Source organism: Mus caroli, chromosome 10 (assembly GCF_900094665.2).
Source record: "Mus caroli chromosome 10, CAROLI_EIJ_v1.1, whole genome shotgun sequence".
Taxonomy (NCBI): Eukaryota; Metazoa; Chordata; class Mammalia; order Rodentia; family Muridae; genus Mus; species Mus caroli.
The window spans coordinates 6,179,455-6,185,717 of NC_034579.1; the positions used below are offsets into that span (position 1 = coordinate 6,179,455).

Below are 6,263 nucleotides of genomic sequence, written 5' to 3' on the forward strand. Positions count from 1 at the left end.
AGGCTGAATATTTCAGTTTTCATAATGATGTTGTCAATCAATTTTTTCTTGCCTCCTGATAAGCCTTTAAAAAAAAAAAAAACAACTCAACAACTCTGTACCTATGTAACGAGAGTTACTTTTTAAGATATCCAAAGGGCTGAGAGCTACCATGGTGTCTACACTGTAGTACAGTGCAGTTTGTTTTGTTTTTTGCATCCTCATTTACATTCACCTTCTCTCTGGCCTTGTACTTCCAGGTCCTTCCTTCCCTGTAGGAGGACCAGCAGTCTCAATTAATCTGGACCCCCAAGATCTCTCAAACACTGGACTACCAAACAGACAGCATACACCAGCTGACATGAGGCCCCCAATACACATACAGTACAGGACTTCCAGGTCTGTGTTCATTCAGAGATGATGCACCTAACCCTCAAGAGACTAGAGAGCCCCAGGGAGTTTAGAGGTCAGGTATGCTGGGGGATAGGGGCATCCAGGAGGAGACAGGAGTGGTGGGAAGGAGGTGTGGGATTGGAATGGGGGCAGAGAATGGAATATGGAGTATAAAAAATAAATTAATTTAATTTTTAAAAACCAAAAAAACTACTACTACTACTACTAATAATAATACTAACAATAATAATATAATAATAAGTAATAATAAGGGAAAAAACCCTAAGCTCTTGCCTTGCTACTCTCTTCTCCACTAAAGTTTTGGACAAATCTCTGGAAACCCAGCCCTGGGGCCTAAACCTGCCTTCTGGTGTTTTCACAGCTGTGAAGGACTAAGGAGGGCGCTGCGGTAAGATTGCTCATTTTTCTGCCACTTCTGATTGGCTGGCCTCCTACTTTCATATGTACTGTATTTTCTTTCAAACTGTAAGTGGATGTAAAGTGTAAAGGTTTGGTAAACCAAGTAAACACAAACCCTCAAACCTGTGAAAAGAAAAGAAAAGAAAAGAATAAAGAGTTCACTGCATATGATGGCAAACAGCTTTAATGTTACCGCTTGGGAGAGAGAGACAGATGAATCTCTATGAATTCTAGACCAGCCTGGTGTACATAGTAAGTTCTTGGCTAGCCAGGAATATGTAGTGATGCCCTGTCTTAAAAACAAAAAACAGGGCTGGTGAGATGGCTCAGTGGGTAAGAGCACCCGACAGCTCTTAGCTCTTCCAAAGGTCCGGAGTTCAAATCCCAGCAACCACATGGTGGCTCACAACCATCCGTAATGATCTGACGCCCTCTTCTGGTGTGTCTGAAGACAGCGACAGTGTACTTACATATAATAAATAAATAAATAAATAAATCTTAAAAAAAAAGAAAAGATTTTAAAAAAACAAAAACAAAAAAACAAACAAAAAACAATAATGAAGAGCTGATGAATTGAATGCTCTAATGAAAGAACTAATGAAGAACAATGGGTGGTGGGTACCCAGCCAATGTATGCTAATTAGTCTGGTCTGTATTCTGGATGTAGTGATGAATATTCTGACTTGTGGTTTTAGCCTAGATATACTAATGAATGTGAAGAAAATGTAAAATTACTTTAACAAGTATAATGATATTCCAAGTATAATACATGTATTATATATTGGTGTTAAGTATATACATATGTATGTTGGTAGAGAGAAGACTGTATTATCACTAGTGACAGATATGACATCAAGACTTGCTAACAGGTTCAACAATTCTACCACAGCATATGTATCCTTTCAAAGGTCATCCAAAAGGGTGTAAAGATGTTCACTGTCATGTCACTTATCACGTCACAATGACAGGATCTTGGAAGGCACCCATCATTCAGACTTGGAAGAATGGACAATTAAAATCATGATAGGACGTAGTGTAGAACACTATGCAGCAGTTAGCAGTGTGCTCAGAGCACACAAAAGAAGGAATTGGGAACTGGGCCCCTCTTTTTCAGAACTGATGGAGAATGGGTTAGCTTGGCATTCCTAGTTATTGCTAGTCTCTGCTTAAGATAGATGAGTGGAGAGATAGAAGCTGCTATGCTTCCAATTTACCCTTCATCTCAAAGAGTGGTTAAGAAACCAGACCAAGCCAAGGCTTCAGATCAAGGATCTATATCTACAGCTGAAAATCACGTGGACAGGTTGTAATGTTTCATCTCACTATGATCATGAAATCCTGTTTATCATCACAAACTCAGCTCTTGGAGAAGACCTCTCTAGTATCTACCTTCCTCACTGTTTATCAGTATGTATCCCTCAGCCTAACCATGTAGCTAGCATACAGGACTGGAGGTTTTGGGAAATGTTCAAAATGCTGTGCATATTGGATTTCTTAGTGACACTCTCTGGCTTGATGATTCTGAATCTCTGGAGTTGTATAGTACAGGGCAAGTTATTGAAGCTTCCAAGCTGGGGAATTTCCTCTCTAAAATGAGTTGACACCTGTAGTAGGGTGCTTCGCATGCTTGTTGGAAGAATGAAATTAGATAGTTGGAATAAAACACATAGCTTCATAAATATCAATGAAAGTAACACACTTTCTTCAACAAGGCTACACTTCTTAATCCTTATCCTTTCGAATAATGCCACTCCCGGTAACTAAGCATTCAAATATATGAGCCTATGAAGACTCTTATTCAAACCTCAACATCATGCTTCAAACTGCAGGATATCTTGGAACCAAAACTAAAACTGGGAAGAAAATTTGGCTCAAGATGTAGGCTTTTCATGTTTAAAGTTTTAGAATAATGACAAGGAATGGTAAGATGGCTCAGTGGGTAAAGATGATTGGCCAGGAAAGCCTGGTAACCATAGTTTAATCCCCAGAACCTGCATAAAGGTGGAAGGAGGCAACTGTCCCCACAAAATTACCTTCTCACACATACACACACACACCAGACACGCACATGCATACAAATAAATAATACATTTTAAAATAATAGCATAAAATAGCAGGAGCAATATTTCATTGAAAAGTATATATACTGGAGTTACAGAAAAAAAAAATCCACTTTGTTATTTTTGGATAATTGTTTTTCCCTAATGATCAAACTCACCTAGAGAGAAGGTAACAAAACTGTTAACAGTGTTCACTTTGGATGGCAAGCCAATTAGTGAATTTTAATTTCTTGTTTACAGTGACCATGTCTGTACCTGCTGCCGTAAACAACCATAAACAGATGCTCAGTGTTCATGCTCTCTCGCATGATCTTTTCCAGGAAAGTTTCCTCTGATTATCATCTCACTTTTTAGTAGAAGGACTGCAGAGATGGCCCCACCATTAAAAGCACTGGCTGCTCTTCTGAAGGAGCCAGTGAAGTATTGTGTATTTTGTGTTATTATTTGAAAATGTGTTTATTTGTGTGCATTTGTGTGCACCTGGTATAGGACCCCCTCTCTCCCTCTGTCTCTCCTTCTATCTCCCTGTTTCTCTATCTCTTTGTCTGTCTCTTTCTCTCTGTCTCTGTCTCTCTGTTCCCCCCCCTCTCTCTGGGGGTGTGTGTGTGTGTGTGTGTGTGTGTGCGCACCCAACCTTGTGAGGACATTTCACCTCCTCAGAACATGTCTGTAACTCCAGTTCCAAGGATCTTCTGGCCTCCTCCATTGGCACCAGGCATATGCATGGTTCATAGACATACATGCAAACAAAAGACTCATACACATAAAATAAAAAACTGTAAAGACTTTAATTTGAATAGAAAAAAGGAAACAAGAACGAATTCTTTAGATAGGAGCTGTGAGCTGAGCAGGGTTGGCCTTGATTCCAGTATCCCAAGGGGCTTAATAGTTCTTCTCTCTGTATTTTCTTTTTTTGTTGTTGTTTTTTCCAGAGCATAGGCATTCCAGGGAAGGGGTGTGCTTCTGGAAGCCCAATTTATCCAAAGTCAGTGTGTTATACAGAAATATATAAGAAGAAAGACTATGCTGAGAGACTGGAGTGCCCGACACTGAAAAGTTCACTAAGAGCAAAGGTAACAGTGCTGTGTGCCTGCCCCCCAGCCAGGAAGTCACAGAAGCTGGTCTGAACTGATTCAGCTACCTTTGGTATTACTGTCTACTGTATCTGTCAGGGGGCATTGCTGATCGATGTGGAGTGACCACCTGTATTTATACCCAGCTGGCTGAAGTCAACCACTGTCTTTACTCTTCTTTATTCTTCTTTGCTTCCTGTTTTGGGGGTGGAGTTAGTCTAATCAAAAGGGACACTGATGCTGGGTAAGGTGTATGTCTTCAATCCCAGCACTTGGGAGGTAGAAACACGAGGATCTGAAGCCCAAAGATAGACTCATCAGTGGGATGAGTTCAAGACCAAACTGCTCTAACATGAGACTGTCTTAAAATGTTTAGGTGGTGACCAGAGGACCTATAATCTCTAGTTATCTATCTATCTATCTATCTATCTATCTATCTATCTATCTATCTATCTATCTATCTATCTATAATCTATCTATATCAGCCATATCTATCTAGCTATCATCTATCTATCTATCCATCCATCTACCTACCTACCCACCTACCTATGTATACCTTTCTATTCATCTATCTATCTATCTATCTATCTATCTATCTATCTATCTATCTATCTATCAATTCTAAAATATGAAGCCTATTGTGCCTTGCTACCTAGAGTGAAATCTGTTGACAATTCATTTATGTTGTAGGGATTTGCAATGATTATCTATGAATTGGGTGAGGTTATTTAACTATAAGACTATACCAAGATTTGTCAACAATGGAAATTTGAGTCTTTTTTATTCTTGAACTTAATGAACATATGAATGTAAATCTTTGTGGTTTTATACTGTTTTAGAGGTTTTTTGGGTAACACCATAGGAGTGTAATGGTATGTTAGGACTTCTATAATAACCCCTGAAATGATTTTAAGAGGATATAATGATTGGCATTTGGCCAGTGAGTAGGAGAGTTCGATACCCTGTATTGAATGAAGTATGTCCTTTGAGCCCCTGTATGAAAGGCTTGGTCCCCAGCTACTAATGATCTTGAGAAGTGAGTATATCAAAAAGGTTTTAACTTCAGCAATGGACTCATGCATTGATAAATTCATAGGTGAATGGACAATTAGGAGAAAGAACGTACTTGGAAGAAGTAGGTTGAGGTGGGGGTGGGGCATTTTCAGTGGCACCTCTATTGCTATCATAAACAGCACTACCAAAATCACTTGTAGAAAGCAACTTGGAGGAAAAAAAAAACTACAAAGCAACTTGAAGAAAAAAAAGAGGGGAGGTATTTTAGTTTACAAGTTGTAGTCCATCACCAAAGGAAGCCAAGGCATGAAGTTAAGGCAGGGACCTGGAGCAGGAACGGGGATCAAACCATGAAGAAATGCTGCCTATTAGCTTACCCCCTCTGACTTGCTTAGGCCTATATACCTATAGATGGAATTGGCCACAGAGGAGTGTGTCCTCATACATCAATTATGAGTTAAAGAAATGTCTTATAGATGTGGCCACAGGCCAGTCTGAATGAGAAAATTCATTACTGTGGCTCCCTCTTCCCAAGTGATTTTCGTAGTGCCGAATTGACAGCTGACGCTAACAGTGAATGCTGATTGCTTTCTGTCCCTGGGAAAAAACACCAGGACCGAGGCAACTTACAGAAGAATGAGTTTATTTGGCCCATGGTTCTAAGGGGTTAGAGTCTATGGTGGTGTAGACAGTTGGGCAGCAGGGGCAGGCACGGCAGCTAGAGCAGAAAACTGACATATCATTATCTTGAGTTGCAAGCACAAAGCAGAGAGAGAAACCTTGAAATGGTGAGGCTCTTTAAACTGTCCAGGTCCACCTCCTCTGAAATACTTCCTCCAACAGGACTAATTTTTCTACACCTCCTGAAATAGCACCACCAAATGGGGACTAAGTGTTCAAAACCACGAGCCTTTGAGAACAACCTTACTTAAACCACTACAGGGGCATGCCTGAGAAGGTTATGTCTTATCCCAGGACTCTTCCCCTCCTACTCTATGCCTATGTATGCCATGCAGAGAGCCAGTTTATTCCGCTTTATGTTCTCTACCCTGACGTTTGGCCTCACAAACCATGAAGCCAAGTAACTATCCACAGACTAAACGCTATAAGGCTACGGTCCAGAATAAATCCTATTTCCTTAGCTTGTTTCCTTGGCAATTGATCACAGCAATGCAAAGCTGTCTCACAATGCTCTATATATTTAATAATATATATATAATATATAATAATATAATATATAATAATAATATATAATAATAATATATAATATATAATGCTACTGAAAGAAGGAAAGCTGAACTCTCCATGAACTCTTCAGTTCAGG

The 6,263-nt window shown here is 39.7% G+C and overlaps 1 protein-coding gene across 1 annotated transcript in view; it reads right to left on the reverse strand.

Moving 5' to 3' along the window:
• Samd5 (sterile alpha motif domain containing 5) overlaps nucleotides 1–6,263 on the reverse strand; it is an 82,024-nt gene that overhangs the window by 61,030 nt on the left and 14,731 nt on the right. The window lies entirely within an intron of this gene.